Source organism: Malaclemys terrapin, chromosome 3, assembly GCF_027887155.1.
Source record: "Malaclemys terrapin pileata isolate rMalTer1 chromosome 3, rMalTer1.hap1, whole genome shotgun sequence".
Classification (NCBI taxonomy): domain Eukaryota; kingdom Metazoa; phylum Chordata; order Testudines; family Emydidae; genus Malaclemys; species Malaclemys terrapin.
The window spans coordinates 117,842,057-117,854,326 of record NC_071507.1 but is presented as its reverse complement, the minus strand read 5'-3'; positions in this window follow the sequence as shown (position 1 = coordinate 117,854,326).

The following is a 12,270-nucleotide window of genomic DNA, read 5'->3' as shown; positions in this document are numbered from 1 at the left end:
TTGAGTGCTTTTGGCAGGGTTCTGATCCATATTTGTGGCAGCAGCATCTCCCTTTGTGAGAGCCTGGAGGACTTTGGCCTTGCCAAAATTGCCCCAGAGCTCCACAAGGGTTTAGCTGAAGATAGGGCTTCATGGAATGTTGATGGATGTCATTGTTGTCTGCCCATACCTCAGCCCTGTGCTGTACTGGTATTTGGAGGGATATGTTAATGGGCACATTTCATATAGATGAACAACATCTAGGCTTTTCTTCCTCAAATGTTTACTCTGAATGGCTTTTTAGCATGGCTAGTGCTACAGTCGCGGACAGGCCTATTTGCCAGTCCTCAGGCAAATGTGTAGAGGCTGGCATTCATTAAAATAAATAAATGCCTGCTTCCACAACATATTGTATTTAGAGTGGTAGCTGTGTTAGTCTGTATCAGCAAAAACAACGAGGAGTATTTGTGGGACCTTATAGTCTAACAAATTTATTTGGGCATAAGCTTTCATGGGCTAAAACCCACTTCATCAGATGCACATACTGTATGTGAGAGCACATGGCTCCTAGTAGCAGAAGGACATAACAGGATACAGAGGAGCTTGAGTGCTAATAATATGTGCTCCATAATGTACTGCATGTAAAAAAAACAAACCAACCTGCCAACAATTGCCTTATTTACAAACAGAGCTTATGCTAACTTTTATTCCAAAGACCATTTCAATTAAATGAATAAATTGGAGCCATGCACACGCACACAGAGAATGAGCACGAGACCAGGACTCCCTGATCTCAGCATTTGGGAACTGGCAGTTGTCAAATGGCACAAAAGACACCCTTGCAGTGATGTCAGTCAAAAAGGTTTTGTTTTTCTCTTCCTCCCCTCCTTTTAGTTTTTGTTGAGTTGGATTTGAGTATGCAACAGTTGTAACTAACTGTTTCTTTATGCAAACGGATGGGCAGGAATGGTCCTGATTTACAGTCTATTTATTTCTCATTATCTCCAGTTTCTTTTACATATTTTTTTCAGCATATCTGTTCTGTGCTGTAAAATAGGTCCGGATGTTTGCCTGTCTTAAAAAGCTAAACCATATTGCCTCTGGTATGGAAGAAACACTTCTGAAAAATATGGGGGGGGGGCTTCATACAGCTACAGATGCAGATTAGATGACCTCCTGAGGTCTCTTCCAACCTTGCAACCCTAATCTTCTATGATTCTATGATACAGATCACTATATTGTAATTTATTAGCTCTATATTATAGAATGGTATTTCTCCTATAGTGCCTGCTCATTATGATTGTCAGATGGTGCTTGGGTAACTCGCATACTGTAGGTGTGAGGAGGAGAAAGAGCAAGTTTATGGGCATATGAGTTGATGGACCCTAGTTTATATATCAATAGGATTGCCAGGTGTCCAATTTTTGACCGGAATGCCCGGTCGAAAAGGGACTCTGGCGTCTCCAGTCAGCATAGCTGAGTGGGCCGCTAAAAGTCTGGTTGGCCACAGCATCTTACTCCACGTGGTTCCCAGAAGCAGCTAGCATGTCCCTCCGGCTCCTAGGCATAGGGGCAGCCAAGGGGGCTGTGTGCTGCCCCTGTCCATGGTGCAGGCGCTGCCCCAAGTGCCAGCTCTGCAGCTCCCATTGGCCAGGAACTGCGGCCAATAGGATCTGGGGGGGCAGCACATGAGGACAGGGGCAGCTCACGGAGCCACTGGGTTGCCCCTGCGCCTAGGAACCATAGGGAAATGACGGCCACTTCCAGGAGCCACCTGAGGCAAGCACCACCCGGAGCACTCACCTCCAACCTCTTACTGTGCCCCTGTCCCAGCCCTCCTGCACCCAAACTCCCTCCCAGAGCCCTCACCCCCTGCTCCTGCCCAGAGCCCCCACCTGCATCCCCAGCCAGAACCTTCACCCACCTCACACCCGTGCCCCTGTCCAGAGCCCCCTCCTGTACCCCAAACCTCTTACCCCTCACCCCTGCCACACTCCAACCCCCTGTCCCAACCCAGAACCCCCTCCTACACTCCGAACCTCTCGGCCCCAGCCTGGAGCCCCCTCCTACAGCCCAAACCCCTCATCCCTGGCCCCACCCCCAGCCAGATCCCTCATCCCCTCCTGCACTCTAGCCCTGGCCACAGCCTGGTGGGGGAGAGCGAGCAACAGAGGGATGGGGGATTGAGGGAGCGAGGGAGACAATCTTGGGGCAGGGAGGGAGTCTTGGAGGAGGGAGGGGGCTAGGGTGTCCAGTTTTCTGTAGTCAGAAAGTTGGCAACCCTGTTTATCAGTGATATATCTCCATTTAACTCCGGTATGTTAGAGGCTCAATTCTGCTCCCACTGAAATCACTTGCAAAGCTCCTACTAACTTCAATGGGAGCAGGATTGGGCCTGAAGTTTGTGAGGTGCCTTCTGTATGACATCTTGTACGGTGATGGTCAAGGAGGATGACACTGCTACTCATGGTGGTAGAGAACTAATGTAATTTGTGAGCTTTTGTTAGTATAAATTCCTCCAGTTCCAACACATTCTTGGCATGATGCTGGCTGCTTGAAACATCTGTCCCTGTGATGTCTGAAAAGAATGATAATACTGTTTGCATTGCAGCTGCTAGCAGAGGTCTAGAACAGGCCTGCACAACTCGTAAAGCGGTGAGGGCCATATTACTCCAAAGAAAACAGCTGAGGGCCGAAACCCCCTGAGCGCCGCCAACCCCCCCAGCGCTGCCCAGCCCACCCCGAAATACAACACAACCCCCCCCAGCGCTGCCCGCCCCATGGAAACAACCCCCCCCCCGTGCTGCTGAAACACCCCCCCCCCCGCGCCACCTGCCCCACGGAAACAAACCCTTCTTCCCCAGCGCCACCCCACCGAAACAGCAGTATTGAACCTCGGTAATATGTTATAGCGGGCCCCTAAGGTAGTATAATTAAGGTAAAAGAAAGATGTCTTTTTTTGCTAGAAGCAGAAGATCTTCCCCCCACTTTGTAATCAATTGCCCTGCTGAATGAATGAGGTGTGAATGGAAGGCGTGGAAGACAGGCACCTCCTGACAGCCTTAGAGAGGGCAGGGCCGGCTCTAGGATTTTTGCTGCTCCAAGCAAAAAATTTTTTGGCTGCCTCCCCTTTCTTTTTCGTGCCCCTCTGCCCCCGGCCCCACCCCAACTCTACCCCTTCTGAACCCATTCCCCAAATCTCCATCACCGCCTCCTCCCCCGCGTGCCGCATTCCCCCCAATTGCTTCCGGCGGGCCCCCCGTGACCTCCCGCCCTAGCTCACCTCCACTCCACCTGCTCCCCCGGGCGTGCCGCCGCTCCGCTTCTACCCCCTCCCTCTCAGGCGAGGGAGGGCGGAGAAGCGGAGCAGCGGCGCGTTCAGGGGAGCAGGCAGAGTGGAGGTGAGCTAGGGTGGGGGGGCGCAGGAAGTACTGGGGGGGGTAGAGGAACCGCTCCCCGCTCCAACTCACCTCTGCTCCACGACCACCGCCTCCCTCGAGCGCCTGCAGCTTGGCTTCTCCTCCCTCCACCCTTGCTGCACGAAATAGCGGTTTCGCACGTGGCAAGCCTGGGAGGGAGGAGGGAAGAAGTGGAGCGGCAGCGCGTTCAGGGGAGCAGGCGGAGCGGAGGTGAGCTAGGGTGGGGGGGCGCAGGAAGTAACGGGGGGTAGAGGAACCACTACCCGCTCTAGCTCACCTCCGCCGGCTCCCCCTAGCGCCCCGCCACTTAGCGTCTCCTCCCTCCCAGCCTTGCTGCGCGAAACAACTGTTTCACACGCGGCAAGCCTGGGAGGGAGGGGGAGAAGCGGAGCGGTGGTGGCACGCTCAGGGGAGCAGGCGTAGGCGAGCTGGGGCGGCGAGGGCACTTTTTCCCCATGCCCCGGAGTCGGCACCTATGATGGCTGGTGCCAGAATGCCACCCCTAGAAATGTGCCGCCCCAAGCACCTGCTTGTTTTGCTGGTGCCTGGAGCCGGCCCTGGGAGCGGGGATGGGAGCCAGACCAGATCAGTAGAACAGGTCAGCCACCGACTCTCCACTCGCCTCCTCAGCCCCCCGCCCCCGGCTCGCCTCCTCATCCCCCGCCATTGCCTGCTCGCTTGCCTCCTCAGCCCCCCACCGCCCCTGGCTCACCTACTTACCCCCCACCACTGCCCGACCACTCGCCTCCTCAGCCCCCCCTCTCCTGCCACCGGCTTACCTGCCCCGCTGCCACTGCCTGCCCGCTCGCCTACTCAGCCCCCCTCCCTCACCCGCTGCTTGCCTACTCACCCCCCGCGGGCCGCACAGTGAGCCCATCTACTCAACCCCCACGGGCCGCACAGTGAGCCCACGCGGGCCGCATGTTGTGCAGGCCTGGTCTAGAATGTAATTCCAGGTCTCTGTGCTTGGACATGCTGTAGACACCTTGTACTGTATAGGGTGGAACATGAGCCAAGTGTCTCCAGGCACAAGGGATTTGTCTTTTTGTGCTGCTTATTAGTTCATCCTTCCATTGTCTCCCTTCCATCTCACATGCTATTTAGCCACATTTAATTTTTGTTTTTAACTCTCCCCATTTTTTCACTCATCTCTTCCTCCCCAAAGCCCCTCAAACCAGTGTATATATTGGGTAGGCACATGATTAGTTCCGGCAAGAATCTGCATAATCGTGGGTGAATAATATGCAGAGAGAGGCTCCTCACCAAACATCAGTGCAAATGCACTGTGTTCACGTGAACGTTGACATGGTAGTGAAAGAAAAAGCTTTGTGACAGTGGTTGAATTGCTATGCAATGCAAAGGTAGTAAAAATGACCATGGATGACTTCCCCCAGTCTTTACACTTCTCTGATCTTAATACAAGTGTGCACACCCCTTTATGACTTTTACAGTACTGACCGTTCAGCTTTAATAAATCAATGATAGTTCTTTCCTGCTCCCTCTCTGTGAGAAAAGACTATCAAGTTACATTGTCACTGATCTGACACAGATAATGTCAGTTGAAGAGTGCTCATCAGATTCTTTCATTTACCAATTTGTTGGAAAATATTTTAAATATGTTCCGATGGGTTTATTCCGCCCCCTTTTCTTACTAAATAAGGGAGAAATGAGACGCCGCTTTTCTTTTCATTCTCTAACTCTTTTTCTCCTCACACTTGGTGCTCCAAAAGAAGCTGGTTTCCTGTCATCCCCAGAAGAGGCTTCTTTGTACTTGTCTAACCCAGACAGTTTCTAACGTGACTTTTTGTTATGGCCTGGCACCCTGGTGACTCATCTGACGTTGATATGAATGTTTCCCTTTACAGTCTTCCCCTTGTAACTGTGCCTGATGTGCTGACGTCTGTCAACCCTCCCATGCTCTGCTGCTGGAACACCTCCTGGTTCACTGGTTATCCTTGTCATCTAGTGAGGACTCAGCAGGAACTGGAAAGTGTTCACAGATTTCCTGGGTCTTGATTTGAAATTAATTGACATACTTGAGTCTTTGAAGATGTCATAGAAAAGAGGAAAAAGCCCTGTATGCGACAGTTAAGAGTGATTAATTCTGTAAATCTTGAAAACTGAAGGGTTTGATTTTGGTTGCATACCAGTTGCTGTGTTATCAAGTGATATGAACTCCTATTAGGTGGCTTCTGTGACTCACTGCTGTCAAGAGCATATGAATTTCTTTAGCAGCCAGAAGTTCATCAGTTATCTGAAGTGCAGTGACAGACTCTTGGGAGAAACAGTGGCGGGATGGAGTTAGCAGCAAGGTGGAAAGGTCAAGAGGGGGGAACTGGTGGAAAAGAGACCAAAAAACAAGGAGCAATCTTTTTTTGAAGAGTGTTGTCTTGGTTGCAATCACTAGGGTAAGGAGAGTTTTGGAGTTGGGAGAAGTATTGCACCATATGAGGGAATAATTGTGGTTAAGAACTAATACAGCTTTTATCCCTAAAATATACACTATGCTCCACAGATCACAAGAATTCATTCTTCCATCTTTTTGTCCACATGCAATATATGCTCTGAAAAGCTCTGGCATATTCTGCATGTAAGGAGAACTTTAAAATGCTACACTGAACACCCTAAACAATTCAGAAAATCTCTAGTTCTTTTTGTTCTATACCATCACCAAAAGACGCCCCCCCCCCTTCACTCACACACCAAAAAACAAACCAAAACATAAAAACACAATACACCCCAGTTAGGGCTTCAGTTAATAGATAGCTAAAATGGTGCATTTCTGAGACATACAAAAGAAGCAGCCTTACATTCCCCTTGAATGTTCATTCTCATTCACTCAGAGCCATGCCAGCCCCCTGGTCTGAAGAGTCCTGTGCAACCTACAGAGATCGTATAAGGTAGCCACCTGGTCATCTGTCCCCGTCTTCATTGTTTTACAAATTAAACCATGCAAACTTCATTGGTTCCTGCGTTTGGAAGAAGGGTTCTGCACTCTGTGCTTTCCTAATACCATTTTAAATAAAGTCTGTCTGTCTTTACATCATGTATAGTTTATTAATCCCTTGATTCCCTCACTGGCTATACACTGCTATTGGAAGTTGTATTATTTGTTTTGTATCTGACTTTTTTCCTGCAAAGAATGGGAAAATATCTTAACCAAAATTTTCCTTTCTCTTGGTAGGAAAGTCTGTGGATTCATCCTATGCAGCACATTTATCAGAGTATCTGAGGGAAAGTTTACGCCATCGCACCTCTCTTCCTTTTTCTCTCTTTGTCTGCCAGTAGGTAGGCGGAACTTTGAAGGAAAGTGTTTATATGAATTTCTTGCTCTGTTCATTAAGGGTTAAAGGAATTACTTCCTCATCTGCTCCACAGAGCTATTTCTTAAACTGACTGTCTTAAGAGGTGCGGCCACTGCCTTGCCTTCCCTGATATGTCTGATTCTGCTTCCAATATGCTGCAAGGAGGAGTAGGACCCATTGTTGTGGATCTGTGGACTTTCCTTCTAGGAAAAGGAAATTTTGGGGTGAAGCGAGATACATTTTCCTATTCATCATTTTTCTAATGTCAAACCAAAATCTTGCTACACCAGAGCAGTTTCAGAAAAAGCAATAGTAACTTCCAACATTATTATGGTTATTCTCCAATGTTGTTGGAGATGTAAGCTTAGGTTAGATTCTTCCTTCTAATGTGTGCACGTAGGTCCCACTAAAGTCAATTTGAAAGGGAATTGTGGCACCGAGATACTATTTTGTGTTGTATTGCTGACGTAAAAATATTTTTACATCTCCATTTAGGAGGATGTGAAGGGGCATGTTCTGCTTCCCTAATTAAGTACAGTGGAAGAAGATGGGGGGAGAAGGGTGACCTTTAGGCATTTAGACATTCTCCTTTGGGCTGTGTACTACCACACCCTTGGAAGGCTTGGATGCTTTTTTTTTTTTTTTTTTTTTGTAGGGTTCCTGTGAAGGAAAACTCATAGAATAAGGTAGTCAGGAGCTCCCTCCTCTTTCCTGTAACCTTCCCTGAGGGGTAAAAGTGTGGGATGTGGGGAGAAGGGTTAAGGTAGTCCAAAATGAAACTGAAGAGGGGTATGTGGAACACTATACTTGTATAGGTTTTTGAGGGGTGGGTTTTGTAAGGGGTAAGAGAAATGCAAGAGGATTCAATATTTGTGAATATCTTCTTTCTTTTCTCTATTGGATAGCTAGCTCTTGCAGCCCATCCCATCCCCCTTTTCTTCTGTACGGTGGATAGAGAAGCCACCTGGAAGCCTTGGTGTGAGGATTTTATGATCGCATGGACTTGTTCAGAACCTCTTCCCTCCATGAAAAAGTCTTAATAGTTTAGGAATGGGGAGAGAGTCACAACTTTACTTTGCTGTCATGTCTGCCTCCCACTGTGAGGGTGGGGCAGTGGCAGAAGATTGGCTACACACTGCCTGACCCCAATTGCAGGCTTCTCATTCCTGAACCATAATAAGGAATTGGTGGCCACCCACCTGATCAGTTACAGGAAAGGAAGGACATTCCAGGACACACACAGATTGCTTATTGGTCACCTGATTGGCTTTGGGTGGATAGTGGGTAACAGTGGTGTTAGCTGCTCTATTTCAAGGTGTGGTCATCCATGCACATGCAAGCCTTCACTCCAACTGGCTCCAGTTGGTAGCACCCAATAAGGGCCCCTGGTTACAGTAACAAGCAAAGGCCAACTACAGACTTAGTGGGCGAGGGCAAAGTTTTCCAATGGTGGTGAAGATGATTGTGGGTGTGTGGAAGAGGAGCTAGATCTTTGAAATGGTCATATATGGCCTCAGGAACCAACATCAATTGGTGGACGAGTTCCAGGAAAAGGGGATTTAAAAAAAAAATAGTCCTCTACAATACATCTCCCCAGTCTCATGGAGGCTGAGTGAAATGAAGGAGCAACCAGCCATGACAGACAGATAAAAGCACCAGAATTGAAGCCCCTGTTATTACTAGCTCAAGAGGAGGGATGTGTTTAGCATGCATATAATGGGCATGACCCAAACCCCACTCTGTGAAGGTGCAGGCATGATGGCTCCAACTCCCCTGAAATTCAAACTAGACCTCAGAAGGGCATTCCAATTAGTGGCATGCTCAGTGGTATTGGGTACAAGACAGCCCTTGTCAAAGAACTCACCTACTACTAGTCATAATTGCCAACATCACAGAGGCTCACCCATCACAAAGCTATCAAGTCACTGTGGAGAGAGCAACATTCCTCCACTCCAGTGGTTCACATTGTATTCAAGGTGTGGCTCTTGTTGTTAGATGACCTCTAGCACAGACCATAACCACGTGTAACCCCATCTTCTCAAGCTTATTTTATGCTCAGCTTCAATACCACCATGGACACTCACCTATCATTGTGGTCTGTGCCAAAAGAAGACCTGCCACCTGCAGAAAAAGATGCATTCTGTCATCGCTGACAGCACAGTCTAGTCAAGTCTGCCACATGACACACTGCTGGTGCTTGAAAATTTCAATACTGTGGCTGGCTGTAATCAAACTGGGCAAAAACCATGACAGGTCCCTTTGGGTTTGGATTCCTAAAATGACACCACCACTCAGCTTCTGTTGCAAAAAAAAAAAAAAAAAAAAAAGGCAGTCATCATTCTGGGATGTATTAGCAGGAGTGTTGTAAGCAAGACACAAGAAGTAATTCTTCCGCTGTACTCAGCATGGATAAAACCTCAGCTGGAGAATTTGTCCAGTTCTTGGCATCACACTTTGGGAAAGATGTGGCCAAATTGGAGAAAGTCCAGAGGAGAGCACCAAAGATGATTTAAAGGTTTAGAAAACATGACCTATGAGGAAAGATTGAAAAAAAATAGGTTTGTTTAGTCTGGAGAAGAGAAGACTAAGGGGGGACATAAGTCTTCAAGTACAAGTAAGAAGTAGTTATAAAAAAGAGGGTGATAAATTTTTCTCCTTATCCACTGAGGACAGGAGAAGAAGTAATGGGCTTAAATTGCAGCAAAGGAGATTTAGGATAGATGTTAAGAAAAACTTCATAACTGTAAGGGTAGTTAAGCACTGGAACAAATTACCTAGGGAGGTTGTGGGATCTCCATCACTGGAGGTTTTTAAGAACAGGTTAGACAAACACTTGTCCTGGGAGGGTCTAGATAATACTCTAGCTCTGCCTCATTGCAGGAGACTGGACTAAATGAGCTATTGAGGTCCCTTCCAGTCTTAAGTTTCTGTGTTTTGCTAATTCTGGAACGCTACCCTCACACTAGTATTGGTGTAAGAAGGCATGTTGGTTCATGGCTTTCACTATGTTTCAATGAAACCTCAGGTGTGCGGCAGGGATGTATTCTTGCCCTGGCACTATTCTGTTGAGCTATCAGTGGATATTAGGAGTTGTTGCTCCATGTCTTTAATCAAGATTGGTTAAGAAGTGTTCACCAACCAAGACTATGCCAACAAAGCTTCCTTGCTTTTGGAGAACCAGAGAATTCCAGTCTGCCCTTCAAGGTTTCCAAGGTGCCAGCCACACTATGGGGCTGAATATCTTATGGCAGAAGACAAATCCAGAACCCTGGAGGTGGGTTACCCAAACCCCAGGTGCAGGTAGAGTCGAGCACTATGGAGAGCACTGACAAGTTCATCTACCTAGATTGCAAACAGAGTTCAAGCGCTCGCAGCAAACCAGATGTCCTCGAACAATTATGTCTTGCTGCCTCTAGCATGAAGTTCATATCTCCTATGGATGCAAAAATATCTCTGTGCTGAGATAAAGTTCAAACCGGTGTACTGCTTGTCCTGCTATACAGGGCAGAAACCTGGACACTCTTACAGGAAAACTTGGAGCAGTTACAGGCATCCCATAAAGAGGTTTGAATTTGTGCAAAATACCATACTCTCACAGAGATCTGGCTTCCCACCCCTTTCTGTATTCAAAAGTGGCATTGCATGCTCTTTGGCTATGATGCCAGGATGGACAAAAATTCCGCAGCACACCATGCCTTCAAACTCTTCATTGACCCATGAATGGAATGCATACCCTGATCCTACCTGGCATCGCCTGTGGACCCATCCCAGAGAGTCACAGATTCGAAGGACAGAACCAGCTCTGGGAATTTCACTCTACAATGCCTGGTACGATGCCGTCAATTGTAGTCATGCTGGATGGTACAACAGTCCTCAGACTATGCTTGTTGGAAGATGATGATGGCGGCTCTGGGCCAATGAGCTGGCACAATGGAGAGCTGGAAAGGCACCACTATGAAGGCAGGCAATTTTTGATTTGGGGCTGTGGGTGATGAGGGCGGAGAGCAACACAGGAGGCAGCCAAGGTTGAGGTGATGATCCAAGCTTAGACCCAAGGGGGAAGTCTGGACTAGCTCAGCATCCATGGAGTATGGAGCTGATCCATGTAGCAGGAGCAAGGATTCAATACCCCCAAGCTCACATCACACTCCAGCATCAGCAATCAAAACAAGGGGGATGGAAGGTGTATTTGTCTGGGACTGAGATGCTGAGGCTTGTTTGGATTCTTCATCAGGTTAGAAGACATTAACCTATATATTTAGGCAGTAGGGATACGGTATATTGTACTATTGCTGTCGAGAGTGTGTGTGACTCATTAAAGGGGCTCCTTTCCTTTGAAATGTCTCTGAAACTCACTGAGGGCTTGTCCATGCTGAAATAAAGGTGTTGCTTTATTAAGTGTAATATCCATTCATAGGAGTTAACTTCTGTTTCATGAAGGGAGGTTGGTGCTTAGTCAGGGGCTGGGTGGGGGTTTGCCCAGCTATGTAGTCTGTTGTGAGAATTGCTCTACCAACTCTAGGGTTACCCCCACTTTACAAGTGATACCACGAACAAGATTTGGGGAGTGTAGGCAGGGAGATCTGGGACCATGTTGAGTTAATATTCTCAACAGGTAGCCCACCCAATCTCCATGACTATGGGCTATTGGAAGGTGGATATTCTACATCCTGACCTTCATGAATCTCTACGTTAATTTCCTGGTTGCCATATCTCTTGTGGAGATCATAGCCAGAATGATCGTGGATGCCTTTTGATGCTACTTTGTCTAACCCTAGGGTTACCCCATCAAGGTACTCGCCAGTCAAGGTACACGTTTTAAGTGGTAGACGTCTAAGGATTGTGTTCTCTATATGGTAGCCACAAACTTAGGACAGGCAGCAGCTAACAATTGAGATAGGGAGCCTAGCTCAGCAGTATTGACAGCAGAGGAAAATCTGGAACTGGAAATGTGCTTTTCACCTGTGTATCTTTTGTTTTTACTTTGTATTCATAAGAATACCAACTTTGTTTTGTGTGTTTTGCTGAATCATTATTTGGACTTTCCAGCTGCTCAGGGAGTTTGTGATGTATTGAAGTATAATACATCACTGTAGTTTCTGGGAATATTTGTTGTTTCATATCTTTTCCTGTAGTAACTTGCATTTTTATAGTGCTGGTTGAATATCTACCTTATTTGTGGGAAGCCTTCTGCCTTTGTATTTGCTGGATATATTCTTCTGTGGGGGGACAGTTTTTGTAGCATCTTGTTCCATTCATAATGTGTCTGCAAGAATTTTTCTCACTAGGAATTCAGTATCTTTGATTTATATATCCCCTCTCATCCTGAAGGATCCCATGTTATACAAACAATGGGCCCCAAGCCCACTTCTGCAAGTAGAAACCATGTTCTCAGTGAGGGAGGTATAGAAAAGGAGAGCAGACTCCAGAGGCAACTCTGCCCTTCCTCATTGAGGGGATTCGTATCCCTAGGTGAATGGAAGTTGGTCTCGGTTACCTATCCCCAATAGCCCCTCATGCCAATGGGACAAATCTGAGTTTGCAGTAACTTGCACAGGTTCCTCCTC